Source organism: Callospermophilus lateralis, unplaced genomic scaffold (assembly GCF_048772815.1).
Source record: "Callospermophilus lateralis isolate mCalLat2 unplaced genomic scaffold, mCalLat2.hap1 Scaffold_79, whole genome shotgun sequence".
Lineage (NCBI taxonomy): Eukaryota > Metazoa > Chordata > Mammalia > Rodentia > Sciuridae > Callospermophilus > Callospermophilus lateralis.
In genome coordinates this window covers 8,666,489-8,691,399 of record NW_027515935.1, presented here as the reverse complement: position 1 = coordinate 8,691,399, position 24,911 = coordinate 8,666,489, and the positions used below count along the sequence as shown (strand labels likewise).

Below are 24,911 nucleotides of genomic sequence, written 5' to 3'. Positions count from 1 at the left end.
CCCCCCCGCCGCCCGTCCTGCCGTGCCCACTGCGCCTCGTTTTCCCGAGAGCCAGGGAGCCCTAGAGGCAGGAGCGGGCCGAGCGCTCTCCACGGAGAAGCGCCGCACTCTGGGGGGAACCTCGGGCCACACGCCGCCCCGCCCCCCCGCCCCCCCCCGCCCCCCCACGCCCGTCCTGCCGTGCCCACTGCGCCTCGTTTCCCGAGAGCCACGGAGCCCTAGAGGCAGGAGCCCGCCGAGCGCTCTCCACGGAGAAGCGCCGCACTCCTGGTGGGAACCTCGGGCGCCCCGCCCCCCCCCCATCCTGCGGTGCCCTCGCCTGCCTCCACCAACTGACGGCGAGGAATGGGGAATGGGAGGCCGGCGAAGGTTGCTGCGGCTGCTCCCCGAGGGCAGGACAGGACCCGACTGACCGCTCAGAGCGGCGCGTGGCCCGAATGCCGCGGGAAGGACCAACCGTGGGCCAGCCACCTGCGGCGCGTGCAGGCTCCCAGAGTCAAGGGGGCGGTGCGTCTTCCCAGTCCAACCGCAGCGCCACCCGCACAGCCGGACCGCCTGACCCGGGCTTCGCGCCCCACCGGGCAGGTTTCCTCGCCCACCGCCCGGCTACCCGGAACCCCGCGCCGAGCTGCGCCCACCGCACGAGCGCCCACCCACTACCGGCGGAGGGGAAGCCCTGGCTCGCGGAAAGCTGGTGTGCACGAGGTGGGGCATCTGGGCGGCCCTTCTCCTGCAGCCCACTTACCTGTCAGGCCGCACTGCCTGTCAGCTCCTGCACCCATGTCCTCACCGCCTCGGGTCTGCCCTTCGCCTGGAAGGCTACGACGAACCCGGCACGCTACCCTCCATCTGGCTGCGAGACGCTCCGCCCCGCACGCCATGCGTGCGCAGCCTTTCCTGTGAGCCGCGGAGGACCCTGGGAGCGCCGCTCAGGGCTGTGGGAGCGCCGCGCAGCCGCCAGGGGACGCCCGCTGAGGGCGTCTATTGCGAACTGCTGGAAGTCCGCATCCAGGTCAGTGTTGGAATTCTTGGCTGGAGCCATGGGTGGCTACTCTGCTCTCAGGAGTCAGCTCAATTCTGTTGACTCTAGCGGTAAGTTGGGCGAGACTCTGAAGCCCCCTGAGCTGTTCCCTGTTAGCTGTAAGCGAAAGCCTCCAAATGTTGCTGCCGCCAAGGGCATTTCAAGGACGCTATGAGAGTAGGTAGATTGCCCACTGGGTTAGCTTCAGGGTGACCAGCCTCAGTTCTGGGTGATCCCGTGATGTAGTTTACCACTAGCACAAATATTATCATAACCTCAAAGTCACTGCATTTACCCCCATACCTCCTAGGTGCTGCCCTAGGAGCTGATACATTGGGTCACCTCCTCTGGACCTTTAGGAAACTCACGAGCGTTCCACTGTAGGTATGGCTCTTGGACCGAGGAGTATCAGGAATACAGTAAAGACCCGACCAGCAGAAATACCGCCTGCTGGGTCCCAAGGTCATCCATCAGCAGCAAGGGGCACGGCTGGCTGGCGGTCCACGTTAACAGCACCAGCAGGACAGCTGCCATCAGACCCTTTGATCAGCTGTTTGGGGTGCAAGGCATCGGTAAGACAGACTCTGCCCAGAGTGGCCCACATCACTGCATGGCAGGGTCTCAGCGCTGCAGGGGTGGGACTATGTTTGTGCTGCTGACAGTCGCAGGTGGCTCAGTGGGAACACTGCTGCAGATTTGGGTTGCATGACTTTTGTGCTATGGGGACTGGCCCTGGATGTTGCAGGATGTCTGACCACATTCCCAGACACTGCTCAGGAGATGCTGTCAATACCCTGTTGGAGATGAGGATCAGGCCCTAGTTTTCCTGGTGTTAAAGAGGAAACGCCCCCAAGCTTAGAAAATGAGTTTTATTTAAGAAAGAGACAGGCACAGCTGAAGAGAAGGGACCCCAGAGCTGGGAGTCCAGGGAACTGAGCGTGTCTTGCTCTTTGACAGACCCCAGAACCCCCACTACCATCTCGGGCTCCTCCATGTAGGTGCCCAAGGGCAGGCGGGGACGGGAGCACAGGAGGAGTCCTGAGCTATCTATCCACTGAGCAGCAGTAGTGGGAGCCCAGAGTTTAGCTAATCACTGAGCCACCTCCCCAGCCCTTTTATTTTTATTGTGAGACAGGGTCTTGGTAAGTGGCTTAGGACCACCTCACCAGGTTGCTGAGGCTGGGTTTGAACTTGAGATCCTCCTGCCTCACCCTCCCCAGCTGCTGGGATGACAGGCGTGCACCACACTGCTCACTTTCTGGGTAGAAAAATGGCCCCCAATTATAGGAGGAATTCATGCGTATGTAGGTGACACTGGGAGATGACTTAAGCATGAGAGACTGTAACAGAACGTATCAGTTTGGGCATTCAGGAGACAGGTTGTGAGAAGAGAAGGTCTGGGGATGGCGTTCTACTATAGTGTCACTGGGAAAGGATTTATTTGGGGGAGAAGGATTCATGTTTTGGCTCCTTCCCAAAGAATGTCATTTTTTAGGCTTGATGGATGGTTCCTTCCCAGGGACTCTCCTGTCACTAGGAAAGGATGTGTTGGGAAAGGATCAATGATATCAATGGGTCACCTTCTTCCTCCTTCCCTCTCCCCAGGCCACACTGTGTGGGGGTTGTCATTTCCATATCTTTCATTTGGAACTCTACCTGGCATAAATGTTCCATAAAGACACAGACTTGTTATTCACAGGGCAGGATTTGGTTGTGAGACACCTGCCATCAAACGGGAGCCTAAATCCGGCCCCAGAATCGGACCCTTTGCTATTCCCTTCAATGGTACATTTCCTGTGCAACCCCCCAAACGTCCCTTTTATGAAAATAGGCAATAAAAGATTCCGACAGAGACCTAAAAAGCAAACGATAATGGGAAAATGGTTCTGAGCTGGTGCAGGCGGCAGGAATTTATTTTATGACCAAGTCCTGGGATTGCTAAAAGAATGAAGCAGTTTCTTGGTTGAGAACGTTCTGCTTTAGGGAAGGGCTGACTTTGAAGCCATCAGATCCCATTCTGAGTGTGTCTCTATGATCTGTTCATTGTGAGATCTCAGTCCTAGAATCTGGGACAAGGATGTGCATGTGGAAGTACTTTATTTCCAGGGACCTTACAATGGAGTCATGCCCTGAGCCAGGGCATTGGTGGGGGGAATTCATCCATGTAATTCTTTTTTTTTTTTGGTACTGGGGACTGAACTGAGGTGCACTTGACCACTGAGTCTCATCCCCAGCCCTTTGTTGTATTTTATTTAGAGATGGTTCTTGCTGAGTTGCTTAGGGCCTCGCTTTTGCTGAAGCTACCTTTGAACTTGTGATCCTCCTGCCTCAGCCTCCCAAGCTGTTGGGATCACAGGCATCCAGCCATCCAAGCAATTCTGTCAGTCGCAATCTCTTCAGTTTACAAGAAGGGTCTCTTTTTCACACCACTACAATGCAGGAGTCCTAAGGAAGTCACAATCTTCCTGTGGCTTGAGATGAGCTGATTCAGATCTAATGATAAAGCCGGGTGCAGTGGTGCATGCCTGTCATCCTAGCAGCTCAGGAGGCTGAGGCAGGAGGATCACAAGTTCAAAGCCAGCCTCAGCAAAAGCAAGGCGCTAAGTAACTCAGTGAGACCCTGTCTCTAAATAAAACACAAAATAGGGCTGGGGAGGTGGCTCAGGGCTCAGTGGTCGAGTGCCCCTGAGTTCAGTCCCCACAAAAAAAGAAAGATCTACTGGTAAATCTTGAATGCCTGGAAAGGTGTGGGTGGATTGGAGTCAATTGGCCCTGATCACCAACTCATGTCACTGACCTCTCCTTCTCTAACCAGCTCGAGAGAATCCGCCAACCAATGTCACAGCCCAGATCCAGGTCTCTCCATCCGATGGGACAAACCCATTTCCGCCTTTCCACAGCACTGCTTTGATTATGAAGTGAAGATACACAACACAAAGAAGAATTATTTGCAGGTAATTCCTCAGAGGGTCCCAGAAGTCCATAACAAATATTCATTGTATAAACATTGAACAATTTTTTTTTTCTCCATTGGCTGCTCTGGTTATAGCTGGATATGAACAAGGTCAAATACATCTACCCAGGTGTTATGGAAATCAACCAAACCTTACAAGCCTTTTGTTCTTCTTATGGATGAAAATAATCCCCGGGGTCAGATGAAACCTCATGGGTACTGGTGTAGGGAAAATGTAAAATGTCATGGCTCGGTTGAAAGCAGAAACGTCAGTGTTCCAAGACCTAGAGCCATGGTTTTGGCTGTGTTAGATCCCATCTCAGCCCAAAGCTACAGGCAGCCCAGGTGCCATCGATGGATGACAACACACCCAAGATGTGGTGTGTACATACAGTGGAAGGTGTCACACAGCCTGGGTTTATTTACTTGTTAATTTTTATTTTTGGGGGGGCACTAGGGATTGAACCCAGGGTGCTTAACCACTGAGCCATATCCCCAGCCCTTTTTAATATTTTATTTAGAGGCAAAGTCTCACCAAGTTGCTTAGGGTCTTGCTAAGTTGCTGAGGCTGGTCTTGAACTTGGTATCCTCCGGCCTCAGCCTCCTGAGCACTCAAGTTCTCAGAACAAACCAGAGCTATTGCTCATGATTCAACCTGAGCTTGTGCACGGAGCTACATCCCAGCCCAGAGGGCCAGTTTTGCAAGATGAGAAGCATGGGAAGATGGACTGTATTTAAAACTGCTGATCTGTACACTTAAAAATGCAGCAGATGGTCAATTTTATATTGAATGTATCTTACCGCAGTTTTAAAAAACACATACGGGGTACAATGGCATGTGCCTGTCATTCTGGCTACTTGGGAGGCTGAGGCAGGAGGATCGCAACTTCGAGGCCAGCCTAGGCAATGTAAGTTGATCCCATCTCAGAAAAATAATAAAACAAAAATGAAAACCTCCCACCTCATTAAACTGCCAACATTTCTTGAGGATAGATTACGTGTCAAGCTTTGTAATTTTATCTTATCCTCACAATAACTCTTGGGTAATTACCATTCTTTTTGGAGTGGCAAGACCTGGAAAAAGACAGTCTTGCTCACAGTCACCGAGCTAGAGCAAAACACAGGGGTGGCAGGCTTCCAACACGTGTCTCACTGATAACAGAAAAAGTAAATGCAGAGCAATGAGATTTCATCAATATATTTTTTGTGGGGTACCAGGGATTGAACTGAGGCGCACTCGACCACTGAGGCACCTCCCCAGTCCTATTTTGCATTTTATTTAGAGACAGGGTCTCACTGAGTTGCTTAGCACCTCGCTTTTGCTGAGCCTGTCCTGCCTGCAAATTTTTTTTTTTTTTTTTGGTAAATGGTGAGAGGCTTTGCAGGCCATTCATTTTTCTATCAAAATTACTCAGAATTAAAGTGGCCACAGTGTCAACAAATGGGTAAGACTGCTTCCCATACGGCTTTATCTGTGGACACGAAAATTTCCATTTCATGTGGTTTTCATGTATCATGAAACAAGACTCTTCTTTGGAGATTTTCCAGCCACTGAAAAATACCTAAGCCGCTGAGTGAGGTGGTGCACACCTGTAAGCCCAGGGGTTTGGGAGCCCGAAGCTAGAGAATGGAAAGTTTAAGTCTCTGCAAATTAGCAAGACCCTAAAGCAACTTAGGAAGACCCTGTCTCAACATTAAAAATTTTGAAAAATGCTGGGATATGGCTGGGTTGTCTATCACCTCTGGGATCCATCCACTGTACTAAACCCCCTCTCCATAGAAACCTCCAAAACGTAGCAGGTCATAGTTTGTAGGTCATTCAAAATCAGGTGGCAGATGAGTTTGCAGACACCAGAATGGGCAGCCCTTGTGACGTTGTTTAGGATTCAGGATGCAGAGGGAGAAGGCCAGGGAGCCTATTCACACTGGTAGAGGCTCCTCTGGTCTTTGCATCTGAAACATCAATTGGGCCCCTACGGGAGCTCCTGGACTTAGCATGGATGGCCAGATGTCTTTGAGTGACTTCCTGAACACTGGGTCACTTTATTTCTACAGGACCCCTCAAGCTGGTCATCGACATACCTTATGGGTTTTGAGATTCTTACAAGACTTTTTTCCCCCATTTAGATCGAAAGGATCACAACCAATGCATTTGTCTCCGTCATTGACCATCTCTCCAAGTACTCCATTCAAGTGAGGGCGGCCGTGAGTCCCGCCTGCAGGACAGCCGGGCTCTGGAGTGAGTGGACTCCACCTATCTATGTGGGTGAGTCTCTGAGAACTTGGGGTGGGGTGTCTTGGAACGGTTTTGCGTCTCTGCTGGGTCACATCTCCTATGACTCCACCGATAGTTCCATCAGAGGTGGCTTTTCCAGGAAGCCAGCCAAGCCTGGGTGTCCACCCGGTCCCCAGAGCAAGCCCTTCTCGTGAGTCCTACCTGTTGTCTTGCTTGGAAGCCTCTGTTCCTCCTTCTCTCCAAAGGCTTGAACTTTTTCAGCTAAGTGTACATCTACAAGCTGCTCAAAGAAAAAAGAGCTCAACTGCCTTTTACGAAGCTTACCCCAAGTACAGTGTCCTGCAAAAAAACTTAGTACCATATGATGGTCAGATTATCAGGGATGACACTGCACCTATCTTATTCAGATTCCCTTGGCTTTATATGCATTCATGTGTTCAGTTCTATGCAATTTCAGCACATGTTGAACTGCAAGTGTCAATATGTATCTTTACAGAGATCCAAAGTGTATCATTAGTCAGGATACAGGACAGCGCATTTCTAGGATTCCTGATGCTGTTCCCCCATCTCCATTTTTCTTTAGTACTGAGGATGAAACTCAGGGGTGTTTAATCACTGAGCCACATCCCCAGCACTTTTTTATATTTTATCTGGGTGCACAGTTTCACCAAGTTGCTAAGTGCATCATTAAGTTGCTGAGGCTGGCCTCCAACTTTCCATCCTCCTGCCTCAGCCTCCAGACTCACTGTGATTAAGGTGCATGCCCCTGGGAGAGGCTCCTCTTGCCAATTTTATAACCGCACCCAATCTCTCTGTCTCCCTCCACCTTTCCCAGCAACCACTCATCTGTTCTCCAGCTCTGTGATGTTCCCATACCTAATTCTGAATTTATAATGCAGTTCTTTTTCTTCAAAAATGACTCTGAAATTGAGTGATCTTCAGAAAATCTAGATCCCTCCCTGAGCCTTCTCTCCCATGGACAGAAGATCTGAATTTCTGGGTATTTCTTGAGCACCTGTGTTGCTCTGGTCAAATTGGCTAGTTTTTGTGGCAAGTAAAAATGACCATCTTTTCTGTTAGTGGGGTCTTTGAAAGGTCACAGACATTAGATGGTGGCTGTGCATGAAGTGCACATTCCCAGGCCCTCCCAGTTAAGAAGCAGCTGTAATGTCTCACAGGACAGCCGGGTTCTGGAGTGAGTGGACTCCACCTATCTATGTGATGAACCTGGTTGAGGGTCTACGGGAGCAGGGAGGGTGGGAATAACCCAGGAGTGCCCCACTGAATGCCGGGGTTGAACACCCAACCTCTGCACACACGTATCCTTGAACACACTGGTCTCTCTGCGGGACAACAGGAAGCAACTCCAACCTGTCTGCCTCTTGGGGTTTTGTGAAATACAGCAACCAGAGCAGGCCACAGGTATGGGAGGTTATTTGCCAGACACAGTGCTAAATGACTCTCTTGCATTATCTCAATTAATTCCCTGCACCAACCTGTTTTGCAAGAAAATTTAGGTCACTTGCAAGTGGCAGGAAGAAATGGGGCTCATCCCTAGGCTGGTGCAAGCACCCCATCTCTTAGACCCCTGGTGTGGGGTGTCAATATCCTACAAGGCGCCAGGTGCTGTGGAAGTGAAAGACCCGTGTAAGAGATCTTGGTGGCTAACTCCGTGGTCATGGCTGGTCATGGTGTGGCATGGCTGCTGGAAGAGTGGATTTAAGATTTCTTTTGGGAATGGCAAAAAAAAAAATACTATGTAGATTTTTACAGATGGTGGTACATGTCTGTCATCCCTCTGGTTCAAGAGGCTGAGGCAGGAGGATCACAAGTTCAAGGCCAGCTTCAGCAATTTAGCAGCCCTAAGCAACTTAGTGAGACATTGTCTCAAATTAAGAAAAAAAATGGTGGGGGTTGCGGCTGGGGATGTGGCTCAGTGGTTAAGCACCTCGGAGTTCAATTCCTGGTTACCCCTCCACCCTGCCCCCCCAAAATCTGCTCTGTATTCCATTCACTTCACTACAGAGTGCCCTTGAGGCAGTGACCCATTAGACCCTGAGAATGGGAGTCAGACCTGAGGCCTATCAGGTAGACTTCCACGGAAGACCAGGGAAGGGGAACACTGTTTAGAGTCAGAGGAGCCTGGATCCCATAAAAATTGTGCAGTGCGCAGCACACATGGCCTTATGTTGTGGCCCTGACATCACTAGAGGGCTCGGAGAGCAAGCAGGAGCCTTCCAGAGGAGAGGGAACTGAAAGTGGGGTAAGAGGAACTGAGAACACACCACATCACCTGCTGCAGGGTTCTGCTGAGCCTCAGCACCCCCCTCTCTGTGCCCCCAGGTTGACCTACCTACGCTGACCCCAGTGCAAAAGGGACTTCCCTCCACCCTGCTTCGTGTCCCCAGATAAAAAACTCACTGTGGGGCCTGAAAAAGAAACACACAGAAGAACCACGCCTCAGCAAGGCTTTTGAACAAGATGATTCATTTTGTCAGATGCCTGGGGTGGGGGCTTCATTTTTATTCCTCGAATTCACAAGGTTTCCATTTTTAAAGTGTTTTCTGCGACTTCCCACGGGCACCAAGCTCGTTGGCCCCATTGATATTTCTAAGCACCTTCCTAACACCACCACGTAGGCTGTTGCAGACAGACAGACAGATGTGAGCTCCTTCCCCAGCCCTCTTAGATTTTATTTTGAATGCTGCCCAAGGAATTTCAAAGCACCATGCTAGAGACCAAGAGCAAGGTGGTGGCTAAGAATCCACTTAGGATTTGGGAAGGGGTGCGATGTGAAGCTGTCATCCCAGTTGACCAGAGCGTGGGCCATCTAGGTGTTAGCCAGGGCTCTGACCATGTCCAGATCTCCCACCCAAGTTAGAAGGGACCAAAGATAATACGGTGAAGCAGGTACTCAGAGGCTGCCTAGGTACAGTGTTCAGGAGGATTCTGAGGATGAATGTTGATCCGAGGGCATGGAGATCATTAGAGAGGACCGAGTGGGGACTCAGCCCGTCCAACCTAACCCCTCTTGGCCTGTGTCCTCAGCTGTGACTCAGAGTCCCTTCCCCCTGTCACCAATCCTGTTTCTCCGCCCCCGCATCACCCCTCCTTGAATCTGCTGAGCGGCGAAGGGGATCCGGACGGAGGGTTCATTTTAAGCTGGTTTTGAATTTGTCCCTCACTGGCCACTTTAGGGCCCTCTTGCCATTACGTCCTGGTCCTAGGCAACGGCTGGCTAGTGCAGATCTCAGCTCATTACGAGTCCCTGCCCCCTGCACCCCACCCCCAGGTGTCCCTCTTGGATGGGTAGCATCTCACCCATTTCACCGACAGCCACCCCTTTCATGAAGACGAGGTTAGACTGTCTCAGCCCCAGGGGCATTTTCACGTTGTCCTGGGGTCACCTGCTTTCACTTTTCCAGCAGTGTCTTGTCACTGTGTCAATTCAGAGGTCCCCAGGTCTTACGGCAGATGTTGAGTTTGTAGAATTTGGGGGGAAAGGCCAGGAGGAGGCCAAGAGGGGCCCTCCTGCCCTGGGTCCCTTCGGCTTCCCCTCTCCTGTTGGCACCACAGTGTGACAACTGCAGAGGCAAGGGCTGGTGCAGATCAACAGGCGGGGGGACGAGGACGGCAGCTCCAGGACCTGGGTGCCAGGCACAGTAAAGCCGAGGAGATGTATTTCATGGCCTCACGGGGGACTCTGGGTACTGCAAGTGGGGGATGTTGGCTGGGCTGGGTCTGGTGAGGCCACTTCCTTTCCCCAGGCTCCTGTGGTTTCCAGGCTGGGTAGACCCCCGCATGGCAGCCCCACCATTTGTTCACTACAGTGTGTGTGGGGGGCTACCTGTGATTTTTTTTATTTTTTATTTTTTGGTACTAAGGATGGAACCCAGGGGTGCTTAACCACGGAGCCCCCTCCCCAGCCCTTTATTATATTTTATTTAGATACAGGGATCTTGCTGAGTTGCTTGGGGCCTCACTAAGTTGCTGAGGCTGGCTCTGAACTCGGGATCCTCCCAGCTCTTGATCTGCTCAGCCTCCGTCCTGCCAAGCAGCAGGGCCAAGTTCCTGGACCTCTTCCGGCTCCTCTGACCCACCTGTTCCTCTCCAGTTCTCCTCCACGTTCATTTGAATGCAGATCCCTGCAGGATAAGACCATCCTCGCCTCCCATCTGCTGTGCATTTTTGTTGAGGATTCTGACAACACTCCGATTTAGGTCATGCTCCAAGGATTTGCCTTGAGGCTTGAATGCTGCCTGGGCATTGAGCATCTACTACGTGGGTTCCGTGCCAAGCCCTTTACACACATCCACCCCCCATCTCCATTTTGCAAAGTGAGAGATAGACTGATACCCTGCTTGGCCACCTCCAAAGCAAAAGGTGAAACCTGGATGGAACCCCTGCACCCTTGCTGTCACTTTGGTTTGATGATCGCACCCCTGCAGCTGCCTTTGGGGATTGGCAGAGGCGATACATCAGCTGATCCCACAGGGAAGGGAGCTGCAGGTTCAGGACCTGCAGAAGGTGTGATGCCCTCGCTGCCGCGAGGCCTTTGCCTACAGAGAAAGAAATGGCCCCAAGCCTAGGCTTCCTGGGGGGTAACTCATACAGGGGCTCTCCAGCCCTTTGTAAAGGCCCCAGGCTCCAGTCGCCATCACTTCTCCAGATTTCACTTCACCTGAGCCATTTCTCCAGGTGAACAGGACTGTGTGCCTTTTGGGGGTGGTGACCTCCACCCTCTGCTCACTCCTGTTGTCTTTTTGGGGGGCTCCAGCTGGGGCCCATGCTGCACTGGAGAGCCCAGGCACCTCGGGGTCACCTTGCGCCTTGCACTGGGAACCCAGGATCTCCTGAGAGCCACCACAGCTTCGCCCTTCCACCAAGGAAAGCTGGTTGAACCCAGCATCCCGGATGAGCACATTGAATTCTGTCCATGACTCAGCCCTCTTGGGGCCTACTGAACGTCTCTAGAACCAAGTGAGCAAGAGGGACTTGCAGGGCAAAAGGGGCTGCAGCGTCCAGTCACAAGTGGCTTCACCAGGTCCCGCACCAGCCAGGAGCAGAGCTGGCACTCACTAGTCCAACCCTGGGGACTTCCTGGCCCCTGGATGCCATCCCACCCCACATCCACCCCCAGGCCACAGAACAATAGAATTTCCACCCTTTGGATCATCTGCAAAGTTGAGATGTCAAAAATACAGGAGATCGAGGTCCCCAGAAACCCAGACAGCAGGGTTCCCCAAATGCTCCAAGTTGGGGTTCCCAAATGCTCTAAGTTGGCCACGTGTGCAGAGTGTCCAGGAACCAAATGGTCAATCCCGAGGGCTGATGCCCCTCAGGACAGGCTGTGCAACTCCCTCTTTCTGGAACTCATCTTGACATCAACACAAGGCACTGCCCAGCGACTTTTTAAAAAGAAGCATCTGTGGCTGCGATTTCAGGGGAGGGAAGAGTAAAGATTCTTTAGAGAAAAGATTCAAGTTACCTGGAAATTGTGAACAGTTCTGGGACTGAACCCAGGAACGTGTGCATGAAATAGTTCTTTAAAGAAAAAAGATCTACAAGGCCAAAGACTCCAAAATTCCAAGTAAGGATGTGAGATGTAGGATAAAGAGAAACACTGGATCCTCAAGGAAACACTCAAAAGCCACTGAGATGAAGAAAACTTAGCTGCCTGTCAATCTGGGCCTGGGCCCTTGTAAATGGAGGTAAATAGGCAAATGCAGGGAAAATGGGTATGAAATTGTGCAGCTCCGTCCTGAACCCACCTCCTGTCCTGCCCTGATAGAGCCCTTTGATAAATATGGAGTGCCCAGCCCAAACCAGGGCCTCTCGTTCTTGAGACAGTGCATATTCTCCCCTCCATGTGCATCAACCTTCCTAAATGAACCTTTCTGTGCCTTTGTGTGGCTTGCACAGAAATTCTCTCCTGTCACTTATGTCGAGAACCCTGCTGGTATTGAGTTGAGCTCCTGTCTCCTCTGGGAACTTCCTGGAACCTTCTCTGCAGACATCTATTCTCTCGTGACATGTTCGAAGGGCTCTCCCAACTCTTAGGCTGCTGAAATCCTTCATCCTCATGACCAGCATAGCTATACCATTGGTGGGGCCTGCTCTCCTTATTCTCCCTCAGCAACACCATAAGACGTGCCCAGTTCATTTATTTATAGTTAACTCACTTATTTATAGCCCCTGACTCTCAATTCTTTGTTCATTAGGAAATAACTGGAAATAGCAGGTGATTGACAAGTCAGATGGTGAGTGCTCTTCCTGCACTAACTGTACCTGCCAACATATTTGGTCTTTGCAAGGAAGCTGACCTGGTTGTGTTCTTGGTTATGTCCTTTCCCGGCTGCATGTGAGTAGACCCTGCTGGAATCAGGCCAGCGGCCATAACCCCCTTGCCAAACTCCCCCCAAGCACTCACACATGGTACCTTAACGTACATGGATAACATTGTTCTTTTCTGATGGAATGAAATGAAATCAGGGGCCTCGATCTCTTTGCAAATAAGGGGAGAATCTTTGCTTATCAAAGGGATAGCTGAACTCAATAACCCGAGAGTGGTTTAACTGAAAAGATCTTTGTAATCATGCTCACAAAACAACAGTGCTATTATCAGGACTTGGCTAGTGGGTGTTACACAATGTGAGCCACATATGTGGCCGTGTGTGTGTGTGTGAGCCTGATAATATTTACAACACTGCTTCTTCTTTCTATAGGACCCCCAACTTTCTCTGTCCGCTGAACCTAGTTGTAAACAGGCTACCTTTCTTCTGGATTGACAGACTCGGTACAGAACTCGCATCCGCGCTGACGAGTCCAGCATCTCTGGATAGACTCATTAGGGTTCTTGCCTAATGAGCAAGAGAGGGGGATGGTTTATGTTGAGGGAACAAGGTGGAAGCCGAATTCCTTTTTTCAGACAAGAAGAGTGGGACAAGGAGTGAGACAGTATTGGAGGTGACGCTGTGAATTCACCCCAGTTGCTCTTTAGCTATGAGCAAGTGTGGTCAAGCTTGGGGTCATTGGGGCGCTTCATCTGCAGAACTGAATCCTACCACTGATGAGCATGGGTGAGATTTGGAAAAATAAAAGGTCGAGCCTCTCCGAGAGTGTTCTCCCTAATTTTAAAAACCAAGGCTAATGCACACAGAACATTTCAAAATGAAAGCTTTTTTTTTTTCCCCAACAGGATGGCTATCTTTTTTTATTTGTTCTAAGTAGTTACACTTGACAGTAGAATGCATTTTGACACATTGTATACAAATGGAGCATAACTTCTCATTCCTCTGGCTGTACATGGTGCAGAGTTCTACCAGTCTGTGATCATGTGTATGTAGGGTAAAGATGTCTGTCTCATCCCACCATCCTTCCCACCCCCACCGCCTGACCCCTCCCCTGACTCCCCTCTACAAAATCCAATCTTCCTTTACTCTTTCTTACCCTATTTTATTTTATTTTTTGATGCAAACTTGGGTTGGGCTGTTCTCAGCTTTGCAAAAACACTCAAGTGAATTTCATGTATGGGAGGTTTTATTTTATTTATTTATTTTTTGGGAGGTATCAGGGATTGAACTTGGGGGCACTCGACTACCGAGCCACATCCCCAGCCCTATGTCATATTTTATTTAGAGACAGGGTCTCACTGAGTGTTGTTTAGCACCTCGTTTTTGCTGAGGCTGGCTTTGAACTCACGATTCTCGTGCCTCAGCCTCCTGAGCCGCTGGGATGAGAGGCATGTGCCACCAAACCTGGTTTATAGGCACTTTTTGATCTAGACATGGAACTGTGCATCCTGCAGGGTCAAGAGGAAAGGCCTGGGAGAAGACTTAAATTAAAAGATAAGATAAAAGATAAGGTAATAGTTGCAAATATCCAGGGGTCACGGGATGAGCAGAGAGGGCCAGCTGAAATTACAAAGAGGGAGAAGGAACATTTGGGTAGCAGAACCCACAGTTGTGTTTCAAGGAGGACTCGACCTTTGACAGACTGAAATCCAGAAAGGAGGTTACGAAGACTTGACTTGGGAGAAAAATATTCAAGAATCCTTTGGCTTTGGCTTTGAAGACATCACCAGGGATTGGTTTGGGCAAATGAGGCAGCCCAAATCCTTTAGTCTAGGAACTCGGGCTGGAAAAGGAAGGAAGAGGCATGATAGGTTTGAGGACGTGGCCAAGCCAAACCACGGCTTCTTCAAGACAGGACCTCTGTGAATATCCGAAAGCAGAAGGTAAGAGATCGGCGCTTTGGGGAAGTACAAGAGGAACCTTAATCGGAGTCCCCAGAAACCCTCAAAGCAAGAGATGAGGTGGCGAGGAGTCATGGGCGCCCAATCTAAAGACACTTCTCTCTCTTGGTCCTTGATTTTTTTTTTCTTTTTTGTTTTTCTTTCTGGTTTTAAGTCATCTGGGGTTTTGGGAAGTCTTAGTCTATTTACACAGCCTGGAACTCTCCGCCTGTACATGCATTTCACATTTTATAGACCAAGTCAAGGGCAAACTGAGGATTGGAGGCTTCTTCTCCCCGGGCACTCAGAACCCCACCACACCTGGGCTCAGGTATCCCAATATCCTGTGTTGTTATTGACCTCCTGCAGTTTTTTCCACCTGTTCTCTTCACCACTGTGTCCCAGGACCTTGGACAGTGCCCCAGACATCTAAGGAGGCTCCTAAATCCTTGTTAAATGGATGGATGATGAAGGAGAGGTCGTTGCCACAGAAAGGAACCTGCTGTGTTCAGGGACCTAACTCAGGGTTCATAGAGGCATTTTAGCAACCATGCACACCCCTCTGCTGCCTTTGTTGTTTGTACTGGAAATTGAACCCAGGGCTGCTCCATGGCTGAGCTGTGCATATGCCCAGTCTTTTTTTTTCCCCTAAGACAGAATCTTGCTAAGTCACTGAGACTGCCCTCAAACTCAAAATCCTCCTTCCTCAGTCCCTTAGACACAGGTGTGCACCACCCACCACATCGACTAAGGACATCGATTCTTTAAATACCACTTAGAGAATGGCCTTGGGTTTTTCTTGAACACATTCCCAGTACCTTACCAAAAAAAAAAAAAAAAAAGATTCACACACCCCAAAGCTATCATTGAAACCCCCAAGTGTCTGTCCCTGGAATGTGGATTAGGAACACATTTAGATGGAGACTAAGATGCACGCCAAATGCTTACTGCACGGACCAATGGTCATTTCCGTCTGCTCTCCTATCTGTGAAGTGGGAATATGGGTAAAGGAGGCTTTGAGGGGAATCTAGATCATAAAGCACTTACAGCCGAGTCTGAGACCACTGTGTCAACTACAAATATGCTCTCTTACTCCCTCCACAAGTTCTGTTTTCGACTTTGTAAAAAATGCTTTTACAATGAGTTTGCTAATTGTGAACTAATTGTGGGCTTTTCCATCAAAAAAATCTGACTCCTCGAGTGGATGGGTTCCAGGTGCAGGCGGATGGGACTCCGCAAGTCCTTGCCGAATGAATCAATAATGCATTGCGATTAAAAGTGGCCTCACTGCTATTTCATTTCATTTCACCCTCTTGGCCACTGCAGGACTATGATCATCTCAGTCTCAGGAAGGTGAAGCCACCTGCCCAGCATTACCCACCACTTTACCACTCACACCCCAGCTTCCTGATGCCCCAAGCCTCAACCTTCCTCCTATCTACCTCTGATCCCTAACTCGGATCTTTCTCTCTTTTTCCCCTCCACCAGGAAGCGAGATGCGGAAGCCCCTGATGGAATGGCTCCTCATCCTGCTCATGGTGACCGCCTGCTTCGCTGTGTTGATCTGCCCGCTGCTCTGCAGGATGTAGGTCTTCTGTCTCTGCATCCATCAGACACAGGGTGTTAGCTATCAGGTCGAATTGATAGTATTTCTTTTTGTTTCTGGGTGACCTTTCTGAGGTCAGCAGAGACCAAATAGATAGCGAGACGCATCAGCAGGCCTCGCTCAGACGCTGGACAGAACACCTCGTGGCCCTTGGCCACTGCCCACACTCTCAGATTCCTCAATGACCTCCTCATTTCTGTGAAGCTTTTGACCTGGGTGTTCTAGCCTTCCCATTCAGTGCTAACTGGGCTTTTATTTTATTTATTTTTATTTTTTTGCTATGGGTCTTTGATAACCCACCAAGTCCCAAATTTTCAATTCTGCAATGAAATCAACACAGGTGCAATGAAACAGAGTGCTAACCATACTCATATATAGGTATTCAAATGCTCTCACCAATCACCTATTACTTTTCTCCAAGGAATGGAGCACCAAATACCTACCATTTCTATGGCATACGCCTCAACGGTGAAGTGCTTCCTTCCACCACCTGGCCCCGAGGGGCTGGTGGCTCTTAGGTCCAACACAGATCCTGGAAATGCCATGCAGACCCAGCAACTTGCAAATGGCTCCAGACCCCCCTCCATCCCTGGTAGCACTCTGTAGGATACAGTACCCTTCCGAGGCTTGATGGCATGTTCTGTCTCAGCCCTTTCATAACTCGGAAAATGAACTTCATGTGAAACAGCTTTACTGTCCTAAATGTTCTATCCAAATGGCGTCTCTGGGCTGGGGCCAGGTGAATGGCAGTCACAGGAAGGGAAAAGCAAGCAAGCCATGTCCGGGCGTGAGCATCGCAGGGAACATGCTAGATATGAAGGACACAGTGTTAGGACCCAGCCTAGCGACATGCACCCATGTCCCCTCTCCTCTGGAAGTCTGGATCGGCAAATTTTTGGTATTTTTTCATACTAGGGATTGAACCCAGGGACACTTAACCCATGAGCCCCCTCCCCAGCCCTTTGAATATTTTATTTAGAGACAGGGTCTCACTGAGGTGCTGAGGGCCTGACTTTGGTGGAGGCTGGCTTGGAACTCTCGATCCTCCTGCCTCAGCCTTCCGAGCTTCTGGGATCACAGGTGTTCACCACCGTGCCCGTCCTGGGTCAGCCCACCCTGGATTTTGAGTTGATCCATCATCCAGTCCTGGGACTGACGAGGTCAACTCTCAGAGTAGATATGGAGGGACAAGAGAGACACCCGTGCTCACTGGCTCCTTCCTTTATTCTGTTTTCAGATGTCACTTGTGGGCCAGGTTGTTTCCACCTGTTCCAGCCCCGAAAAGTCACATCAAAGATCTCCTGTTGACCGCTCACTGTGAGGTAAGCCTGAAGGTCTCGAGAGGCATCGTGAGCACCCAGGGTGCAGCCCCTGGGGAACCACCGCTGAGCTCTTGGCTTTCTATATGATAAGGCAGGGGTTTCCCCCAGGAGGCCAGGGGATGGTCATTGGAATGGTCTTGTTTGGCTGATTTGGGTTGGACATGTTCACTGCTGTCTCACTAAGGTCCCACCCATGATGAGCGCCCTGGCCTGCCCAGGCAAGCTCTGTACCGCTGAGCCACAACCTCAGCCCATAATCTTCAGATGGACACCTCCTTTCCCCAGGTGAAGTTATCTCGGCATCTTTGTGGTGAATCACTTTTCTATTACACGGTTGCACTCTATCTTTGACTCCATTGACCTCCCTGTCTGTTTTCAAGAGGAAGAGAGAGAAAGAGAGAGAATGGTGTGGTCTGGTGCGATCAGCCCTGTGGCCTACATTCCTAACCACAGTGCTCATGGGGCTGGCCACAGCTAAATGACACCTGGCAGGGACCCAACCTCTATCTCCAAAGGCAAAAGCCCTCTGTCCTACTCTTGGGGCCTCTGCTACAAGAACAAGGGGACCCACCAGCGTTACTGGCAGTGACCACCAAGAAGTGACCGGCTAGTGAGAAGGAAACCCTCTACTTTCAATTCTGCTGCTGTCCCTCTGTGTCCGCGGGGCATTTGCTCCAAGGCTCACTGTGGATTGCAGAAGCCACAGATGTTCAAATCCTTTATATAAAAGGGGGCGGTATTTGCACAGAACCTGTGCGCATCCTTTCAAGCCTAATGCCTGATCTTGTGCAACTGCTGGGTAGAAAACGGTCTCACTGCGCTCTTCAGGGAGAAATGACAAAGAAAGCCAAGTTCATACAGGTTCAGGACAGATGCAGGTTGTTTTTTAAAAATTTTTCTCAAATATTTTTGTTCTGGAGTTGGTTGGACCTGCAGATGCAGGATTCAGGGATTCTAGAGGACCGACGATGGTACCTGGCACAGAGCTCGGTTCTGGGTGCCCAACGACTGGGAACTTGGGGGATCTCTGCCACCTCACAGCCCTGGTTAAGCAAGGGCTTGCTCAGACCTCATTTAGAAACGGGAACATTCAAGAGACAGTGAAGCAAGGAGATCAGGTGCCCTTACAAGGTGAAAAAATCAGGGGGCACTTATTTAAGAAAATAGACAGACAGACAGACAAAATTATGGTGAGCTTTTAATTTATTGGAGTCTGCTTTCTATCTAACCAGGGAGTTGCTCCCTGAGCGAGCTCAACTGTAAACCTTTAAATTAGGGGAGGCTGTATGTGGGGTAAGAGGAGGAGGAGAGGGCCATCCACTCTTAGAAGGTTCCAGACTTTCCAATTATCTGCATAATGTTGGAGCCCAAACTGTGCATATCAAATGTCCAAATTGAGGGGAATATTGTAACGGACAGTGGAAGAAAATGAGCGATCACAAAACCAAAGAACATATATCCATATTTAAAATAGCACATTATGTTACAGAGGAAGAAAGAAATTTGCAAAACCTCTGGATGGCTGGGGTATACACTGCATGCTTAGCGAGGATGAGACTTGGGGTTCGATCCCCAGCACCAAAAATAAGGAAAACTGGGCAGCCCTATGACTTAGTCACAAAAAATGTACAGAATGCTTGATGCATATCAAACGCTTTAGGAGAGACAGAGGTGGGTGACGGGTAGGTTTTATTTTACTCTTCTTCCTACTTTGTTTCTTCAACAGTCACTCTATTTTTATTTTTTAAAATCACTTGAATCATGAAGAGTTTGGAAAGATGAGGCGTTTCTCCTCCTTTTGCAGAAAGCAGGTTCCAGTGCCACAGAGACGGAAGTCATAAGTTTCGTGGAAGGGCTTGGATGTGAGGTCTTGGAAAATTCCGTGTTCTGATGCCTTGGAGCCTTCTTGGAAGGACTTGCATCACATTCTGGGCCATGAGAACAGGGACGGCTGCTTCTTCCGCGAAGACGTGGTCAACATTTAAGGAGCCCTCAGCAGGGCGAAAGGGGCGCACGCCTCTAATCCCAGCGGCTTGGGAGGCTGAGGCAGGAGGATCCAAGCTTGAGGCCAGCCTCCGAAACTAAGCGAGGCCCGAAGCAACTTAGCGAGACCTTGCCTCAAAAGAAAATAACAACACTCAGCTGAAAAATCTCAGAAAGAAAGCAGAGTACACCGGCCTACAGAAAATCACGAATCCGGATTCAGAGAACTGTCTTTCCCATAGCAGTCAGGAGCTGCCCATTCTTGAGGGATTTTTTCTTGGAGTTCTAGAATCCCTTTTGCTCAAGGAGCCAGCATGTGTGGTGAGAGACAGAACCAAACAGACTGTCTCAAGCCCCAGCGGCCTGATCCAGGGACCATCCTTTGAGGCAAACTGATGTGAAAACATCACCCTGCTCTTGAAGGTAGCATTAATATTCTGGAAATATCAAGGAAGTATCTCTGTCACCTTGGCAAGCCTACTTGGCCTCTAGTCACCTTATCAATGCCCCATTCAACAGAGGCACTCACCGAGGTTCAGAGAGGCCCTTAGGCAGAAAAATGGCATAGTGAGGAGGTGAATGCCAGGTTCAGGTGACCCCAGGAAGAGCCCATGGGGTGGGGGGAGATGAGACCTGCTGTAGGGAGCAGGAAGGCCGAGCCTAGGGTTATGCTGTAGTCATTTACCAAGGGTTTGCCCCCCGCCATCTGACCCAGGATCCCTGGAATGTGTCCAGAAAACTATTTTTAATAAACACCTTAGATCAGGAGTTGTAAGCAAGCGTCAGCTGGGCACCGTGGTGTACACCTGTCATCCCATGGACTCGGGAGGCTGAGGCAGGAGGATCGCGAGTTCAAGGCCAGCCTCAGCAATCAGGGAGACCTCGTCTGAAAATAAAAAGGGCCGGGGATGTGGCTCCATGGTAGAGCGCCCCTGGGTTCAATGGCTAGTACCACAATATGTAAATAAATAAAGCATCAGAGTCACCTGGAGGGACATTAAAATCCTGATGACCAGGTCCCATCCTCAGGTCTGAAGGAAGAGGTCTGGGACAGGCTCTGACAATTTGCACTGCCCACCAGCTCCCCGGTGTCCCTCGTGCTGTGGGTCTTGGGATCACATTTGGGAGATTCGCTGCCCTGGGTGACTCTGTGCCTCACCCACGTTGAATGTGGACTTCAGGCCTGTGCACCCAGAAGCACCCAGGAGCCAGACAACTGAAGCTGTGGGGGACCTTCTCTGAACAGGCAGGCGCTGGGACATGAGAGCCGCAGTGCCCAGCCTTCCCAAGGCTGCAGAGAACTGGGACCCCTCGAGGGGATTGATAAAGTCCCGGGGCCCTCACTAAAACAGGTGAGTGTCAGACACGTGGGGTCTCCTACATCCAGAGCCCAGCTACAGCTCCTCAGGGGATGCAGTGGTTTTCAGATAAGTGATGTCGTTATCTCTTGCGACCAACCATGTCCTAACCACCCTGGGTTCAGGCCCTCACAGAGGAAGTGGCTGGGGCCTCGCCAAAGGGTATGGTTTAGGGGAGACGGGCAAATCAAGGCAGGAAGAACACAGGACTCAGACCTGCGAGCACCCCACCGTCCTCAATTTGAGGCAGTTGGTGCTGGACATAACCCTCTCCTTTCACTCTCTCTATTAAACGTTTTGTTTACTATCATGCGTTTCACTCAAATTCTTCCTGGTGAAGTCACAAGGACCTGCCCCCCGCTCCCCCCCACCCTGGCAGCCCCCCCAGCCCCATAACCACCTTCCTGGGAAGCCTTCAGAAGCAAAGCTGGTGGACACTATCTCTGGATTCTCCTTCTGGGCCTCCATGCCAGCCTCAGAGCGGGTACCCACGGGAGGAGACTGCTCCCCACTAGACTGTGAGCTCTCAGCACCCAGTGCACAGGAGGAATGCATCTTTTGTTTTAATCCTCGGTTCCCAGAACAGGTCCGGGCACCGGGGCACATTCCTGTAAGCCCAGCGGCTCAGGAGGCTGAGGCAGGAGGATCGCAAATTCGAAGTCAGCCTCAGCCACTTGGCGAGACCCTGAGAAACTTAGCAAAGACCCTGTCCCTCAGTGAAATATTTTTCCAAAGGGGTTGGGGGTGTGGCTCAGTGGTGAAGTGCCTCTGAGTTCTATCCCCAATACCCCTCCAAATTGCTGTATGTATAACAGGGGTCAGACTTCAGAAGTGGCTAACTTTGGGGGGGCCTACTCTGTTCCCAGTTTACCTTTTGAATATACTTACTGTTTATTTAAAATGGGCAGATTTTTCTTGTTCTTCTCCTTCTCCCCAACAAGATTAGAGAGACAGGGCTCTCTTTTCCTACCCTAGTTAATTGTCCTTGGACACACTGGCCACAGGAAGGGCTTATCTGCCAGAGGATGTAAGAAGTAAATATCTTAAATACATTCAGGGTGCCCTGGGACCCCCACCCCCGCTTTACAGCCACAGGATCAGAACCAACCCAGGTCTCTCTCCAAAACATCCTTTGCAAGACTCCAGCCCAGCCCCTTTCCTTGAACTTGAAATTGGATGCACATCACGGCAGGAGTGTGCATGTAGGGTTGCAGGGGGTGGGGGTGCTGAAGTTCCCAATTGCTAACACTTGAAGCCCCTGAGCCCCCCTGAAATGCGGGGGGGGGGGGCTCAAGCTATTTATGCAGCCCAGGGAAGAATGCACTTGGGCAAAGAACGTCCTGATTAAAAATCCAAACATTTTTCTGATGAGACTTGTCTGTGGCAGGACCATCTGTTAGTGGAATTCATAAACCCCCGGTGCTCATTTGTTCAAGAAAAAGTCGATTTCTGGAAGCGAGAACAGGGCACTGAAAACACTCTTCGATGGGGGCCCAGGTAAAAAGCTTTATGGCCTAAGGATCTCTGTGACCTGTGACTCTGTAGCCCTGTGTGCATCTACTGCCTGTGAACCAAGTTCCAGGACGCTGCAGACTTCTCTAGAATTTCATATTGAACTACCATCTTATTTTCTCTCAGTCACCCTTGGCTTTAGGTAATAGATGTGAATGTGAATGTGATTTAGATGAGAAATGTTTAGCACGAATGGCAGTGAATTGTCCAAACACTGAAGAGAGACACTTTTCTGTTTTTTTTTTTTTTTCTTCTTCTCCTTGTCTGTGCACATTATTGTCTGACCTCTGGGCTGGGAGTGGTGCAGTAGCCTCTGACCTGAACTGACCTACTTGAGTCTTTTCTTTCTGTTCAGGACACATCTGCTGGTCACCCATGCACACCTGTCCTCCGACCCGCCAGGAGCTGCTTCTGGGAATATACCCCAAATAATGGAACGCAGAGTATCGAGTAGATATCTATACACTCATGTTCTTAGCAGCATTACTCACAATAGCTGGAAGACAGAAATGATCCAAATGTCCATCAATGGGTGAATGAATAAAACAAAATGTGCTGATTCATACAATGGAATATTATTCAGCCTTAAAAAGGAAGTAAATTCTCCTACATGCTGCAACACAGATGAACCTCGAAGACATTATGCTAAGTAAAATAAGCCAGACTCAGAAGGACAAGTATTGTATGCTCCCGCTTATACGAAGCCCCTAGAGTAGTCAAGGTTATAGACAGAAGGTAGAACAGTGGTTGCCAGGATTCAGAGGAAACGAAGAATGGAGAGTTATTGTTTGATGAAAATGTCTAGATTTCTGTGTCTATGTTCATCAAGGATGCTGGCCTCTGATTTCCTTCTCTTGTATTGTCCTTGTTCGCTGTTGGTGTCAGGGTGGCGCTGGTTCTATAAAATGAGTTGGGTAATTTTTCCCTCTGTGTAATCCATTTGGGCTGATATAATAAAATTACCTAGATTCAGTAATGTTGTACAATAGAAATTCAGAATTCACAGTTCTGCAGCAGAGAAGTCCAAAATCAAAGCTCCAGCAGATTCAGCATCTGGTGAGAGAACAGTCCACCTCAAAGCCGGACCTCCTTTGGTGTTGAAGGAACAGATGCTCCTTCAGCTTCTCACAAGGTCCTGCTCCCACTGAGGAGGGCCAAGCCCTGGTGGCCCAATCGATCCCAGAGGTCTCCATCTGATGTATCACATGAGGGGTCCAGTGTTGACGCAGGGGAAACACCAACAGCCAGCCACAGCACCCTCTTCCTCTTCTCTTTTTTTTTTTTTTGGAAAGAGTCTGAGAAGGGTCATCATCAGTCCTCATCAGACAGTAAGCTCCGGTGGAGTCCAGCAGTGCAGCTCTCGGGTTCTCTTTTTGACGGGGTGTTTCTGTCACTCCCATCTTCTCCCTCATCGTTGGGCTGCTGGGATCTCTGTGGCCTCGTGGTCCGGTCTTCTCGACTGTATTCACAGTGTCCTCAGGTCGTCTGATTTGCGGCATGTGTGACTGTCACAGTCCTCCCGTTATCCGTTGTGCTCCTGTGGATCAGTTGTGATAAGGCCTCTTCCACTCCTTATCTCTCTTCTCTTAGTGAATCTGCTAAGGGTCTGTCGACTTTATCAGCTCTTAGTTTCATTGTCTTCTCTGGTGTTTTCTGGTGTCTACTTCATGTATTACTAGTTTATTTTCTCCTTCTTCTTCTCCATCTTTGGGCTTAGTTCTTTTCCTTTTCCAGTTTCTTCAGTTGTGAGTTGGGTTGTTTAAGTGGGTCTCCCTCTCTTGGACCAAGCCACTTACTACTGTGAACTTTTAGAGTGCGCCCGGGGCACTGAAGACCGCTGGCGTGTCGGGTGCCCGTTTTGGATGGTCTCCGATATTTTGCAACATCCCCTTTCACTTTCCCCTTTGACCTATTGGTTGTTGGGGAGCGTGCGCTTCACTTTCCATGTACTTGAGGTTTTTCTGAAATCCTCCTATTACTGATCACTGGTGTCATGATGACAGAGCCAGAAAAGACACTTTATGTGACACTTCAGTCTTCTTACATTTGTCAACCCTAACATACGATTCACCCTAGAGAACGTTCCACATGAGAAGAAAGTTGTCCGGCTGCTCTTGGTAGAATGTTCTACATACATCTATCAGGTCTATTTGGCCTAAGTGTAGTTCACATCCAATATTTCCCTGTTGACTTTCCGTCTCAATGATTCATCCATTATTGGAAATGGGTGTTGAAGTCTCCTACTATCACTGTATGCAGCTACTTCCCTCCTCAGACCTTTTGTTACTTGCGTTATGTATTTAGGTGCTTGATGTCAGGTGCACGTTTTGTACAACTGTTACATCCTCTGGAAGAATTGATTCCTCCATCACTACAGAATGACCACCTTGTTCTCTATTTTTACAGTTTTTACTTATCGTCTCTCTTACCTGATGTGGGTAGAGCGGCTCATGTACGCACGCACCTTTGGTGTCCATTTGCATGAGTATCTTCTTCCAACCACCATTTTCAACCCATGCGTGTGTAATGGTGGAGGAGTCTCTGGGAGGCAGCATATTGTTGAGTACTGTCTTCTTATTCATTCAGCCATTTCAATTGGAGAATTTAGTCATTTACATCCAAGGTAATTATTAATAGGTAAGGACTTACACTGTCACCTGTGGGTTGTTCTGTGGATCTTTCCCTGC

General features: G+C 49.7%; 1 pseudogene; it reads left to right on the top strand.

The window, feature by feature from the left end:
• The first annotated feature begins 1,192 nt into the window (after positions 1-1,192).
• Positions 1,193-19,262, top strand: LOC143388739 (interleukin-5 receptor subunit alpha-like; annotated as a pseudogene).
• The last annotated feature ends 5,649 nt before the right edge of the window (positions 19,263-24,911 follow it).